The sequence below is a fragment of the Notolepis coatsorum genome (genome assembly GCF_963971535.1).
Source record: "Notolepis coatsorum genome assembly, chromosome: 13".
Taxonomy (NCBI): domain Eukaryota; kingdom Metazoa; phylum Chordata; class Actinopteri; order Aulopiformes; family Paralepididae; genus Notolepis; species Notolepis coatsorum.
The window spans coordinates 65,406,964-65,423,011 of NC_140177.1; positions in this window are offsets into that span (position 1 = coordinate 65,406,964).

Genomic DNA, 16,048 nt, shown 5'->3' on the forward strand with positions numbered 1-16,048 from the left:
CTGCTTTGATCTGTGCTTGGCTGTGCTTTCTCCTCCTCCGTCTGTTTCTCTTGTTTGCTCTGTACCCCATCTGAGGAGGGGCCGGTCCCGGCCGCCCCGTCAAGGAGTCGCTTGGGGTGCTGGGTTCGAGGTCAGCTACGTCTGAAGCGCAGCTGAGGGGGGTGGAGTTCCGAACTCCCTCTGGTGCCCACGGTTCTCTCACGGGCCTCTCGCTTAATGTCAATAGCCTCTGCTGTACGGGGGAGAGGCCGGTGTCGCTCGCCTCTGTGTGTAGGCAGCGTGTAGACGTGGGTTGACTGTCAAGTCCGTAGAGGGGGCCCTGGAGCGTCCATCCCAGTCGGGTCTGAACCGCGACTGGGCATCCTTTGGGTCCGACGTGGGCCGCCTCAATTGGGAGAATGAGGTCCGCGTGGTCGGAGCCGATGAGCAGGGTCGGTGTGGCGCCGTCGATAAGCGGTATAGGTAGTTGACGTAGGTGCACATACTTAGCCATCAGCTGTGGGATGGGGTAGGTGTACTGAGACAGGCCTATGTCGTGGCTGGTGAAGACGTTAGTTATACTATACTGCTTCTCGGGCTGGTCCACCGCTGCCATCTTGAAGGAGACCTTTTCACCCGTTATGGTCTTCTGGTCCCTTCTGATGGTGCGTATGGTCATTGTATCTTTGACACCTCGCAGGCCCAACTGGGCTGCTGCGGAAGCGAGGAGGAGAGTCTTTTCAGACCCATCGTCCAGGACGGCGTAAGTGTCCAGGACCTTGTCCTCGTAGCTCAGGAGCACTCTGACCACTTTGAGGAGCACACGGGGGGTCCCGCTATGCTGGTCAATATGGAGCACTCCTGTTGGTTGGTTGCCTTGGACCTTCTGGTGGGCTCCACACAGTGCTGCGCGGTAAGCGGCGCCCGCCTGGGCCGCCCCTGCGTGGTAAGCGGCGCCCGCCTGGGCCGCCTCACGCCACTGGTCCACTTGGACGGGGTTCAGTGTCTTATATTCGGCGCACTGTGCCAGCCAGTGTCCGCCGTCGCAGTAGGTACAGTAGGGAGCGGTCTGGTGGCTCTTCGGTACTGGTGCCACCGCCTCGGCATGGTACATCACCGCGACGGGCCCACTCTGTTGTCCTGGCTGACGCCTGTTGATGTCATGCAGGACCTCCAAGTGGGTGCCACCGCACCTGCTGCACTTCTTCTTCAAGCGGCACTCAGCTGCTAGGTGGCTGCGCGCGCAGCGGAAGCAGCGGCGGTGGTCCTTGACCCACTGACTCACATCATCCGTGGTCAGCTTCTTGAAATCTTCGCACTGATACAGCCGATGTTCTCCCTCACAGTACTGGCACTCAATCTTCCACTGGTCCTCTTTCGTCGAGGGGGTGTTGTGGTTCTTGTGTGGTACTGATTCGGCTTGGTGCATAACGGTCACCAACCGGCGGTTATCCGTTTGTCCCCGAGGTCCGAGTCTTGGGCTTGGTCCACTCCATACGAACGTGTCGAGTCGTAGGCTACTGACCTCCCTGGCGAGGAACTCAGATAGGTCTAGGAGGGATGCCTCTGGACCGTTGGGGTCGCGGTAGTCTCTCTGCCGCCTGAAGCGCTCTTGTCGGGCGGGAGGGAGCTTCTCTAATATCCTCTCTACGTTAGAGTTAGCGTACAGTTCGTAGATACCCTTTTCCTTTTGGGACCCCAGCATCCCTACCAGGGACTGTACCTTGATAGACAGGTCATCTAGCGCTCTGTTGTCTCTGGCTGGGGGGAGACGGTCAATGTCTCTTATCTCCTGTATCACGTAGTCCCATACGCGTCCATACCGTTGGTCGAGTGCTGCTAGAGCCGCTGTGTATGGGGTAGTAGAGTTGGCATAGGCCAGCGCTATATTGTGCGCTCGGGGCACCTTGAGGTGCTTCAATAGGGTAGCATACTTGTGGCGTTCATCAGCTACATCAACCATCATTGTCTCTAAGCACATCCGTAGCTCCGTGTACTGTGCTCGGTTCTCATGGGTGAAGTCTGGAAACGTCGGTGCGCCAAGGTACGATGCCATGGATGACTGGCACATCGGTGAGCGTTGGGGAAGAGGCCTCCTAGGCGAGTCTCCCCGTGCGTGTCGTCTTGGGCTGGTACTTGGTGGGTACCGAAGGTCGGGTACCCAGGTGCTGTCCCTCGGGGCTGGCGGTGCGTCAAACTCACCCGTGAGTTGAGTCGGGGGTTTGTAGCGCAGGGCCTCGGGGCTGACTTCTGGGCTGTACTGGACCTCCTGGTCCAGAGTACGTTGCTGCTGGTCGGGGCTGTACTGGGCCTCCTGGGCCAGAGTACGTTGCTGCTGGTCGGCTTGACATTCCTCCTCTTCCTCCTCCTCTTCCTCTGCTAGGACCTGGAGTCTTCTGTTCAGTCTCTCGGCGTGGTCCGATTCTTCCCGGTTGCTGGGTCTCGTATGGACCGGCTGGGGAGGGGGTTCGGAGACGTGGACAGGATCCTCCTGTTGGCGGGGTCCCGGGTCGCTTCGTCGGGTAGGGGAATGTGTCCTAGACCCATGTCTTGACGATCTCTGAGAGCTCCGTGTGGAGTGAGGGGGTGTCGCCATGGCAACCAGTTTGTCCATCAGCTCCGCCTGCAGCCGGTCGCGCTCTGCCTCGCCCTGGGCATGGGCGGCGTCGCGCGCTGCTTCGCGCTGGGCATTGGCGACGTCGCGCTGCGCATTGGCGCTGGCCTGGGCAGCGTCGCGCTGTGCGTTGGCGGCGTCGCGCTGGGCATGTGCGACGTCGCGCTGTGCATTGGCGGCGGCGTGCTGGGCATCGGCGCGGCTTCTCTCAATGTTCTCTTCTGTCTGGAGGCGTCTGGTCTCCAGTCTTATGCGGTCGTCTTCACTCCTTTGTTGCGCCTGGAAGCGCTCTCGCTCGCCTGCAAAATGTTCGCGCTCGCGCGTCTGTTGCGCTTGAAGTCGATCGCGTTCGGTGGAGGCTGCCAGGGTGGCGATGAGTGCTTGCGCCAGCATCTTGTCCGCCGCGCTGGGGGAAGACGCCGTTCGGGGCGATCGGCTCCCGGCAGTACTTCTTGGAGACCCGTTCTCCTGTTGCGTACCGAGGAGATCCATCCCCTGGGTGCGCGTCTCTTCTTGTGGTGGGTCGGGTTCCATCCCGGGAGGGCTTTCTTTATCCTGGAGCGCTCCGGGGACTACCTCGTCGGCGTTGTCGGGGGATAAAGTCGTGTCAGTTCCCTCCTGGTCCCCACCGTGAGCTTGGTCAGTTACATTAGAACCCACTAGGGCCTCTGTTGGCGGGGTAGCCTGGTTGGTAGGGTCGGACATAATTTTACTATCCGCTTTAGTTATTTTATCCGTATCTAATTTCCCTTTAAAGCTAGGTATTGGACTGACAGAGTATGCCTCTAGATAGGGAGGTGGCTGCCGTCTGCGCTGCGGGCGATCTAGCTTAGGAGAACCGTTTGTGGAGTGTTCGTCATCGGCCATGTCAATATTAATATTATATTAATATTACGCTAATTATTATCTCCGGCTCGAAGGACCAATTGTAACTGAGGGGTACAATTCCCTGACTGTATTAATCAAGTATTGGTATCATTAAACCACTACCGTATTATGTACATTACTGGCCTTACTGTACACAAGTATATGATGAGAACTTCTCCACAATAACACGGTTTCCACACAAATACTTGTTTAGAATATTTATTACATCAAAAGGGTATTATTACATTACTTTAATTGCGCTTATAAGGCAAATAGAATGTGCATAGGCAAATCAATAATGAATATTAGTAATTATCTATGGTATTCAGGAGAGATACTGGAGATACTGAAAGGGGGGTACTACCGGTTGTAAGCCAGCAGGGGGAGGCAATGCTCTATACAAAGTCAAGGGTCCACGGAGGCGATATCACCCCTGTGTCAGCGGGGAAAGCAGCAGCTGTAATCCTAGGGTGCGCGCCGCAGATGAAGCCGTGGAGTCTCTGCTCCGACAGAGACGGGCTCGAGTGATGTCCTCACGGGCATATGTAGATCCCACAGTAGCAGCGGGGTAGGCGGTTCTCTGCTCCAGCAGCCACAGTCAAAGCAATAATCCTGCCGGAAGGTGGCTCTGCAATCACCGGTGTAGGTATCCTCCGTGGTGCACGGTAGTTCACAGTTGAACTTGACGTTACTATCCTTATTAGCACGCGGCAATAAGTGCTCTATGTAGACACACAATTACCCACTTCACGTGGTCTTTGACTCGTAATGAAGGCTTTTACTAGTAGGGAGCGAACGATACGTTAAACAAACGTATTAGGATAACACGAGACTCTATCTTGGGGCAATGCGAGCCCTCCGTCACCACACGTTGCGTAGTGGGTGAGAGACGTCACTTGGATAACTGGAACTGAACGAGACTGAATGGGACAAGGGACTAAGAGGAATTCTACATTTCTTGCGCCCTATTTATATGCACGGTGAACAAATAGTACCATTCGTATTTCGGTAGCCGTATTCCTACGCGGAACCGGGGCTAGTTGGGACATGTTTGTCGGCACTATTGAACTTGACTCAAGGGGCCTGTCTGCTGGCGCCAGGTTCTTGTCCAATGAGAGAATGAACTATTATGGGCTGTAGTAGACTAAAGGGATATTCAGTGTATATGTACAAAGAATATACAAGGGATATCAAAACGATATACAAATATTATGCAATATATATCAATCAGTAAATACATATATTCGGTTTAATCTGACCCTTTGTAACAATAGTCGTAGTACCCTTGAATGAGTGCTCCTGCCAGAGTCTTCAGGGTATTCTTGTTTACCAGAGAGGAGATCCGGTACAAGAATCGAGTTTGTTGATTGACTTTTTTTATTACATTGGATGCCATTTTGTCACAGGAAAGATTAGCCTCTAGGATGGAACCCAGGTAGGTAATTTCATCTTTCCTTGTGACAATATTGTCACCCACTGTAACTGAGAAGCCATCGTTCTTGCTGAGTTTGTTTTTTTAACCGAAGAGAATGGACTCTGTTTTGCCCATGTGTAATGATAGTTTGTTGTCGGCGAGCCATATGCAGATTTTGCCGAGTTCCGAGCTGAGGGTTTTTTCAACCTGTAACTTGTTCTTGTCAGAGACCAGCAGGGCTGAGTCGTCCGCAAACAGGAACAAGTTGCAGTCATAAGCTGACTGTGTAAGTGTGACGGATCATATTGGTCTGCGTTGTGTTGATGTTAAATGTTAATGTCCCGAGGGGGAGTCGAACAGGGGGCTCCCGCGCCGCGGGCGACGACACAGGCCGCTGCACTAAGAAGTGAATTCACTCCTAACTACCGTACCTATGCGTCTGTTAACCCTGTTATGAGGAAGTGAGTTTAACTTACCAGCCCGCAATGCCACAGTCACTCGTCAACACCCCTGTTTCCGAGACTGTGGACATACCCACAGGCTTCCCCATTACATAAGAATAAGAGATCATAAAAAATATATACATCCAAAGGGGAAGAAACTGTACATTGGAGGGGGTTGGGTGGGGGATATTTTGACATTTACCGGGGCCAGTTTCTAATTGCAGCCACCCGTATGTATATGTAGTCTTTTGAAGGAGGGTATAGGGATTCACTTTCCTTTATGGCTGTGGGTAGGGCGTTCCACATTATTGTAGCATAATTGCGAAACGTGTTTAGTCCCTTGTTTGAGCCGAATCTGGGTTGAACGTGATTTGTGGAGCTCCCTCTGGTGTTGTTGTCGTGGACTTCACTGACCTTTAGGTTGTATTTCGACATGTACATGGGTATCTTAGTGTAGTGTATCTTGTAGACCAGGCCCATTGCAAGTTGCTGTACTCTGTCGTCTACTCTAAGCCATCCTAGATTGTCAAAATGGGCAGGGGTGAGGTGGGTTTTAGGAGTAAGGCCAAGCAGTAGTCTGACCAGTTTGTTTTGTGATGTGTGTAGCCTTGTTTTTAGGGCCTTTGATTGATTGATTGATTGATTGAAAAGTTTATTAACAGATTGCAGAATGGGTACAGTACAGTACAGCTCAATACATACAATTGTTAAGGGGATGCAGACCAGAGAAAGACTTTCGTCTTGTTTACATCAGGGTCCCCCGTTTTCAATTCATCATAACATATATGACATACATGACATACAGATAACAGTACTGCTACATCTATACATTTATGACATATCAGATTTGCAAATACAGTACTGTTTGTGATACAAAAAGTGTCCAGAAAAAGAGTGTATATACATTTGACGTAGAAACTGTACATTGGAGGAGGTTGGGTGGGTGGGGTGGGGTTGGTGGGTGGGGGCTGTACATTGGAAGGGGGGGGGAACACTGTACACTGTACATTGGAATACTGACAAAGCCATACTTGGTAATTTACTGTACAACTGGGTTAAGACATTTGTAGGGGCCAGTTTCGAATTGCAGTCTCCCGTAGGTGTTCTTTGAGAGTGTTTTTGAAAGTGGGTAGTGATTCACATTCCTTTACAGCTTTGGGTAGGGCGTTCCACATTGATGTGGCATAATTGCGAAACGTGTTTAGTCCCTTGTTTGAGCCGAATCTGGGTTTAACATGATTTGTGGAGCTCCCTCTGGTGTTGTGATCGTGGTATTCACTGACCTTTGGGAAGTATTTTGACATGTACATGGGTACCTTGGTCGCGTAGTGTATCTTGTAGACCAGGCCCATTGCAAGTTGCTGTACTCTGTCGTCTACTCTAAGCCATCCTAGGTTGTCAAAGTGGGCCGGGGTGAGGTGGGTTCTAGGAGTCAGGTCAAGCAGCCTTTGAGGTGCTTTGGTACCATGAGGTGCAAGCATAGTTGTAGAACCCTTGAATGAGTGCTCCTGTTTGAGTCTTCAATGTATTCTTATTTACCAGAGAGGAGATCCTGTACAAGTTGTTGTTCAGGAATTCAGGAAGAAAGATATTCCCCTAAATAGTATAGTAACTGTTAATATGAAATGAAGCAATGCTATTTTGTATTTATTGTCTACACTTGTAAATTGTTAAAAAAGTTTAGTTTTGGATATATTTTTCAACGCATATTCTTAGTGTTGGTCATCTTAGGAGCCAACAGTGCCAATAGTGTTGAAAAAACAAAAGTCCTATAGTGTATTATTTGTTTTACAGGCCAGTCCCCTCATAATAACATTGGTAGGCTTACTGAAATAGGTTAAATGAAAACATATTCATGAAAGTATATATTTAAAAACAATAAACAGGAAACACTGTAATATATCATTATAAGAGCTACAATTTAGAGTTTGTTTGACTTTGGCAGTCCCATTTCCCCTGGCTGCTGCATCTGCAAGCGTTGGATGAACCACATGCTGGTGGTGGTGTGTAGCATGGTGTGTTATGGAAACAAGCTATGGTGTGTGCGTGCGTGCATGCATGTGTGTGTGTGTGTGTGTGTGCATGCGTTCGTACATGTGTGCATGCATGCATGCGTATGTTTTCTTGTCCCTACCTCAGTGGTATACGGAAAAGAGCTTTAACATGCTTCAGAATCCAGCAATTATCTAACCATCTGGTTGTAGAGTCTGCAGCCAGGAAGGAGGGCAGCTCTGGAAATATGTGAGAAATGTAGAAAGGGAGAGAAGAAAAAAAGGGATATTGACAGGGCAAGAGTCTGGACTACAGCTGATCTCTGGCCATATACAGTCAGACTACGCTCTTGGTGCAGAATATACACCATAGTATAGTATAGGCTATACTTACCCTGCCTTGTTAGTTTCCTACCCTGCCTTGTTAGTTTCCTACCCTGTCTAGTTAGGGGCAGCGGTGGCCTAATGGTTAGAGAAGCGGTTTTGTGACCAGATCGCTGGTTCGATCCCCGGGACCGGCAGGAAAAATCTGCCGCTGAAGTGGCCTTGAGCAAGGCACTTAACCCCCAACTGCTCCAGTGGAGTTGCTCAGTGGCCAATGGTGTCAGACTGTGGTTGTACTGGGCAGCTCCCAGGTGTCAGACTGTGGTTTTACTGGGCAGCTCCCAGGTGTCAGACTGTGGTTGTACTGGGCAGCTCCCAGGTGTCAGACTGTGGTTGTACTGGGCAGCTCCCAGGTGTCAGACTGTGGTTGTACTGGGCAGCTCCCAGGTGTGAATGGAACTGTGTGAATGTGAAGCAGGGCGTAGCTGAAAAAGAGCATCTGTGCTCAGCGAACCTACCCTGGGTAAATAAAGGTTAAACAATAAAAAATTAAGTTTCCTACCCTGTCTTGTTCGTTTCCTACCCTGCCTTGTTAGTTTCCTACCCTGCCTTGCTAGTTTCCCATACTTACCCACAGTACTAGTTTGATATTGTAAATGTGAGCTGGATGAGATGGTAAGAAGAACACAATGGTCCTGACACCTTTATGCACATTTCGTGACCAAACATGTAAGAAACCCTGTGTCCCTAACAAAGGGATTTGCCCTTAATTAAGACACAGATCTAGAATCAGTCATTAGTTTCAGTTAGTTTTATAAAGGGGCACTTCACCAAAAATCATTGCTATGCAAAACCTACATTGTCTTATAGGAACTTCTACACAGCTGTAATGAACACCACACACGGATTCAATGTCCCAGATGACATCACTGGTGGCCATATTCAAACTAATTTACCCCCAATGAACTGTTTGTTGTGTGTGAGATTATGCGCCAAATAAATCAGTGTTGTTGTTTTTTTGCGAAGTGCCCCTTTAAGGGTAGGATATAAACATCCTCCTGATTTTATGGGCCTATCAGGTATCAGGTATTCCTGATGAATTGAAAATGGGGGACCCTGATGTAAACAAGACGAAAGTCTTTCTCTGGTCTGCATCCCCTTAACAATTGTGTGTATTGAGCTGTACTGTATTGTACCCATTCTGCAATCTGTTAATAAAGTTTTCAATCAATCAATCAATCAGGTATTTATCAGGTATACCTATCAGGCTACATACTTTTGGATGGTGTGGTCACCACACACACACAGTTTATATTGGCTTTAGCCTAGTATATTTGGCTGTACACTTGTTTTTATAGGCTACAGTAGAAGCCCTTAGAAGTCAGGCATTTACTGCTACTCTGCCACTACTTCACCACTCTGATTTTGTGACTCCTATTGTTCTGGACCGGGCCAGATTTCACACCTCCACGGCTGGGGAGATTTTCATCTTACATTTTTATTCGTCCCAAATGTCCCAGCCCCATCCGATTTCTTAGATTTTTTCACTGTTTATTTATCATGCATTGCAACACTAATATATGGTCAGTACGTCAAGTCAGACTGCCCATATAAAAATTATTTTGGGGGTCTGAGGGCAGTAGCCCCCGACCCCCTCCCTGGGGAAGCACTTAAATTAAGTACCAGCCCCCGAAAATTAACACCTGAGTGAGTTCTAAAGTGACATTGGAGTGGTAGATGAGTGGCAGTGGGGACGTGATTCTCAAGGGCTTCTACTGTATACGTACTATAGGCTTGCTATAGTGTAATTATTCAGTTGTTGAGCTTGTTTTTGTTACTTGCTCACTGCTTCCTAACATTCAGTGTTTGGTATACTAGTGCATGTCAGTGTTTGTAGCTTCTAAGATTCAAGTTAGTTTAAAAATGACTCCTCAAATAAATTCCATCAAAATAGTCCAAATAGAATATATTATTATTCTCTGATACCCTTTTGTAGCAGGGTGGATTATCCCTGCTTTGTGGGAACGGTTGCTGGCAGTCACAAGGTAGCTGGACACAGTAGACCTCCGTCTGACTGCACCCTCGTCTTTGGGCCTGGAGCGTCAAACTGGGGCCCGGTAGTGGGAGTGAATGGGGCCCGGGATTTACCAACCTGGTTTGGTACTCTGGTCTTCCTCGCCTCTCCGGAGCGGTCAGCAGTACTCCCCAACTCGCTCTCACTTCCCTGAATACCTCCGTTAACCCTCCCACACCTAGTGACTGATATGCATAAATAGATTCGTTCCTCCCGCAAGCAGTACCCTCCCTCGATGACCACTAGAGACCTTAATGACTGGAAGGAGAAAGGGTTAAATAATAATAATATTACCCGCATCAAAAAGGGTTAGGGTTAGGCTCAGTAAAAGACACACACACCATGCTCCCATTCAGTTTGTTATTATTGCACCATTGTTATTGTTGCACAATAATTACAGTCTGGTATTTATGTGATTACGCCCTAGGCACCAAGTGCTCTCGCTGTAAACAGACTAAGTGCTGCCCACGTCTGGGCTAGACATAGTACTAATACCTTCCCTAAGGGTTTACATATACTGTTCTAGTACTCCCAAATATGGGGGGAAAAGGGAGGACAAGGGGAAGGAATAAAAGGGTTCACTGAATGGGAATTTAATATGGATAAACATGCACGTTATTACACTTAAATAAAATGACAAATGTGGGCCCACTTTACCAAACAAAAGTCCTAGCTAAAGCCGGCTTCTAATGTTTGGGGTTGCCCCTCCCCGCTGCTGTTAGCGTTCGGTTCAAACAACAATTCTCTTCGCCCTTTAGGCCGCGACACACTGTGCACTGTGCAATAAGATCCTGAGCATCGAAGCTCTATTGTACTCAACCAAGATGGCGGCCTCGCCGCGCCACCACCGTCCGGGTAGCAAGATGGCGTCAAACGCTCTCGTCACGGGCGCTAGCCAGCAGGGCTGGAGCAGGGGGGCAGTAGCGGGCTGAGAGCGCGTGCTGGGTGATGGCGACCTCTGCTGGACGGAAGAACTCCCGTGCTGGGCTGACGACAGCCGGGGCAGAGCAGACATCGAAACGCCGGCGAAGACTGGTTGTTGACGGCCAGTGCTGGGTAGACGCGCAGCAATGCTCTAGCCCTACCTCCACTGAAGCTACTCTTTGGGTCCCAAACAGCCCTCCTGCTATACGGTTATACTGTTACGCAACGTGGCTGGCTACACCACCGGTCTCTTCAGCGCCTCGCGCTCGGTGTATACTGGAGTCAATATAGCCGTTAGCAGCATGCTAAATATACCGCATAAACACTGCTACTATAACACGCTATCTATGGACGTTAGTCCTTGGGTTCGGTTTCTCTTACTCATGCACTATCACGGATACTTCTAGAATAACCCGTCACTAGCAAGTATGTCTCGTCACCCGTCGCTCGCTCCGGCGGGGCTCTCTGGCTTCACTTCTTTAACGGGGCTATTCCGAAGCACCTCCCGTTGTAGCTGCGACCGTTCACGGCTACATCCCACGCCGAAGAGAACTTCCTGTTCCCCTCCCCTCCAGGTGATTCCCTCTTCATCGTTGCTTGCTTCTCTCCACGCTCCGCCTGCCACCTGCCGCCCCCTGCTGGCACCGCCACCTAGCCCCACAGGGAAGCACTGGGTGGAAGAATATGATCCAGTGTTACTGTTTATAATCCATATTCCAGTCGGTAGGAGAAGGAGAAACCTGTATCATTATTCGAGGGAATATCAATGGAAACTAGTTAACATGTCTTTGTGCACAAAGGGGAGATAAAAGGCAAGTCAGCACTTCTGAATAATAGCCATATTTTCAGGGTGCTACACTTTGGAGGGCAAAAAATTCGGTTATGGAGAGCAGACGACTGTGAGTTCTAGAAAAATGCTATATAAGTTCAATTAGCTATTATTATTATTATTAGAATGTGGCCCGCGTGGGCCCTGATTTGGGCAACCCTGTTGTTGGGTAATTATAGCTTCATTGGGTATTCCATCCAAATCATGTTGCATAATCTTGAGAAAAACAACTTTCTACATGTCCTGTTGATTGATTGATTGATTGAAAACTTTATTAACAGATTGCAGAATGGGTACAATACAGCTCAATACACACAATTGTTAAGGGTATGCAGACCAGAGAAAGACTTTCGTCTTGTTTACATCAGGGTCCCCCATTTTTAATTCATCAGGACATAATATGACACACACGACATACAGATAGACAGTAGGCCGTACTGCTACATCTATACATTTATGACATTCCAGATTTGCAAATAGTTCCTGTCTTGTTTTGAATCTGCCCTCTTTCGACTAAAGTTGATGTGCAATAATACCCTCTGAGCAATTTTACGTTGAATAGACGTTTAAAAGACGTCTAAATGGCCCATAGACGTCTAGGCTAAATTCGGTCTAGAATGGGGTAAAAAGTGAAAGTTTGGTAGACGTCTATTCTAGACGTGTTTTGAACGTCTAAGCTTAGACGTGTTTTGAACGTCTAAGCTTAGACGTTGTTTCAACGTCATGACATAGACGTCTAAAATCAGTCTAGAATGGGGTGAAAAGTGAAAGTTTGGTAGACGTCTATTCTAGACGTGTTTTGAACGTCTAAGCTTAGACGTGTTTTGAACGTCTATGTTTAGACGCTGTTTCAACGTCATGACATAGACGTCTAAAATCAGTCTAGAATGGGGTGAAAAGTGAAAGTTTGGTAGACGTCTATTCTAGACGTGTTTTGAGCGTCTAAGCTTAGACGTGTTTTGAACGACTATGTTTAGATGTTGTTTCAACGTCATGACATAGACGTCTAAAATCAGTCTAGAATGGGCTGAAAAGTGAAAGTTTGGTAGACGTCTATTCTAGACGTGTTTTGAACGTCTAAGCTTAGACGTGTTTTGAACGTCTATGTTTAGACGCTGTTTCAACGTCATGACATAGACGTCTAAAATCAGTCTAGAATGGGGTGAAAAGTGAAAGTTTGGTAGACGTCTATTCTAGACGTGTTTTGAGCGTCTAAGCTTAGACGTGTTTTGAACGTCTATGTTTAGACGTTGTTTCAACGTCATGACATAGACGTCTACCAAACTTTACATTAAAGCATGAGCGTTGAAAATGCATTGTTTAAACATTAACACATCAATAACATGGAATAGTCAAAAGTTTGCCGTTTTTATAATTTTTTTTATTTTAAAATACTAAAGGCCGGCCCAACACACACATACATAGCAACTGAACATTTTGAAAGATTAAAGATAGAGCTGATAGCGGATCTATTTGAGGTAAGAGCGGCGCAAAGAGGGTCGCATCCTCCCGGTCTTCGGCACTTCGAGACAGCCGGAGAGGCGCAGAGAGGACAGGGTCGCATCCTCCCGGTCTTCAGCACGGGACGTCCAACACTCCTGGACAGCCACTCACAGGGAGACAGGGAGACGGGACAGGCGTTAAGACAGCTCACGTGATTGTGATGGGTGGACATAGCAATAGATACAAGTGGTAAGCATTAGGGGTGTGACGGTACGCGTATCCGTACTCAGGGGTGTAAAGTACTTGAGTAATTGTACTTCATTACAATACTTAAGTACTGTTTTGGGGGATTTGTACTTTACTCGAGTATTATTAGGTTTGTATACTTTGTACTTTTACTCTATTACATTTCAGAGAAAAAAAACACACTTTTTACTCCTTACATTTAAAATGCAGACCTACAAAGTACAAATCTCGCAGGTCCAACCATTTTAATTAGTATATTTGAATTGTTTATCTGGCCAAACTAACGTTAACGTTATTAATCCTGCGACCGCAGGTAAACAGCCAATCAAATCCCCATCAATGGAAAATGAACCCGCCCATACCCATGCTGATTGGTCCTTGTGCAAGACTAGAAAACGGGGATCTTTGATTAAACACCTGCTATCAGAAGAATAGACAAGACATAGAAGATGGCCACAATGAGTGATGAAGAGGACGAAACGGTCGGCGACGGCGTGGATGGACAAGACGAGCATCCATGGCTCCATCTACATAAAAAATACATACCGTACTTTTCGGACTATAAGCCACGGCTTTTCCCCCCATTTTTCGACCCTGCGGCTTATATAACGGTGCGGCTTATATGTGGACAAAACCCGAAAATCAAAATATTGCTTTTCTTACTGCATTGAAATGTTATTTATCTGTTCCCTTATTTGCTAAACTTAATGCAACTTGTAAATGAGTTAGTTATTTGTCCGACAGTATTGTGTCCCAATGGGAGTCATTCTCTGTAGAGGTGGGAACTTAAAGCTCAATATAAGAACGGCCATGCACCACCACTCACAGAATCGAGAAAGAGCAATCAATCTGTCAATCCTTTCCGTGTCCGGGCCGGGTGAGGTTTCCCGTGTTGAGTCAAATTAAGCCGCAGGCTCCACTCCTTACATATGGTAATTAAACATTAAAACACATGCGGCTTATCAGGGCTCTACAGTGCGACCATATTGCTCGCATATGCCCCTAAAAATGTGTGTGCGAACCTGGAAAACCAATTACGTGCACGGTGTGCGAGTGCAGATTACAGCCTCAGTCATCCTTTTTTCTTTATTTCTCCGCTGAGAATTGTTAAAAAAATACAAGTCCCACATTGCACTCAAGCCAACGGTCCAATCACAGTAGAGTGGCGTGACTGGTTTCATGGGAAATAAAGCAAATGACCAATCGGAAGCTCTCATTTTGCTTGTTTACGTCCTGAAACTCCGCCATTGCTATCAGGGCCCCGTTCCCCGTACCTGGTTCAACTAAGTCGATCAAGATGTCATTATCCAGATTCAGTTAACCCGATGTTTGAAGCCGGGATTTTCCTGTTCCTCGAAGGTGGATTCAGTCTCGTTAACTCAAGCCAGACTTGAGACCCAGGATAAGTGCGCGTGCCCGCCTCAGCCGAGAAGGCAGCAAGTGTCGAGAGCAGAGATCCTGATTCTCTAGCGGCATTGATTGATTAATTGATTTAAAACTTTAGTAACATATTGCAGTACGGCTCAATCGCCTCGCCGACAAGTTAAATGCGTTATCTATAGGCTAATTTTAAGTCCCTTATTACCTCAATCAATCAGATTATATTTCTTTAAACTTGCCTGCTGGATTGAATAATCAAATGAGATCTTGCTAGCGAAAATAATTAGTTAAACTGTTATACAAAATAACATTACGGCTCTCTTCCCATTGATTGATGTATAGTCGATCTTTTACTTATCTCCACTGTGGTGTAATGGGTTCTTCTTTTGACTTTCACGCAGACGACCGGGGTTCGAAACCTAGTCTCCCCCTTCTTTTTGCGATGTAGGAATAATTCAATTTGGTGCACGTTGAGAGCTATATAAAGAATGACATCCTCAATGCATGTAGATTTATAATATTTTAACTTGAAACTAGGCTACTTTGGCGTATAATCATTAATATTATATTCCAAAAAATTATATTGGAAACACAGGGTTTCGAACACCGGTCGCTGGGTTGGCAGGATTGAGCACTACCACTGCGCCACTGTGCCAGATGGGATAAATTCATTGTTTATACATTAATGAACGAGACAAGATCCACAATCCACGCATAGACACTTCAATTTTATGCTTGAATGAAACACAATCCAGGCGCTCCATTAAACATCCACAGCGGAGAATATGAAAGGAATCAGAGCCAAACGAGCGATAGGTTTCAATCATTAAAAATATCCCTGCGGGATTCACATTTGCAATGCTGCGCGTTGTTAGAATAACCACATAATGTGTACATCGCACCGAGCGAGCGCCACGGTATATATAACGTGCATTATTTAGGACAAAGTGAATTTAGTATCAGCATTTTGGGTCTATTTTACATTTCAAAAGCCCCCTCTGGAAGAATGGAGCACAAAAACGTAATTCAGAATGGTATAAAGCAGATCCTAGACTGTGGGAATAATTTCAGGAAACGCGCTGTCACTTTCTTTGCGGGGGCGTGGCTGTGCTTCATCCGGCTAACTTGAACTTAAACCCTGCTTTCGACCAGGCTCAAACTTTTGGATCTGTTGTCATGGTGATTTGGACAATCCAGGTACGGGGAGCCGGAAAGTCCGGCTTAAGTCAGACTTAACCGAAAGTTATCCGGCTAACTCAGTTATCCAGGTACGGGGAACGGGGCCCAGGGCTCTGATTGCGATATGCGAGCGGACCGAGACACTAACTAGTCTTACCAATAGCAATAGATTTTAGAACACCTAGATTTATCGATAGCAATAGTAATATAACGGTAATGCAACAAAACGAATGCCTTGCTTTGTTAATCATAACGTTGATGCAGTAGCGATGCAGTAGCTGTAACGGACATGACAATAACATAACGTGTACACATAAAAATTGCGATAATCGATTCTAACA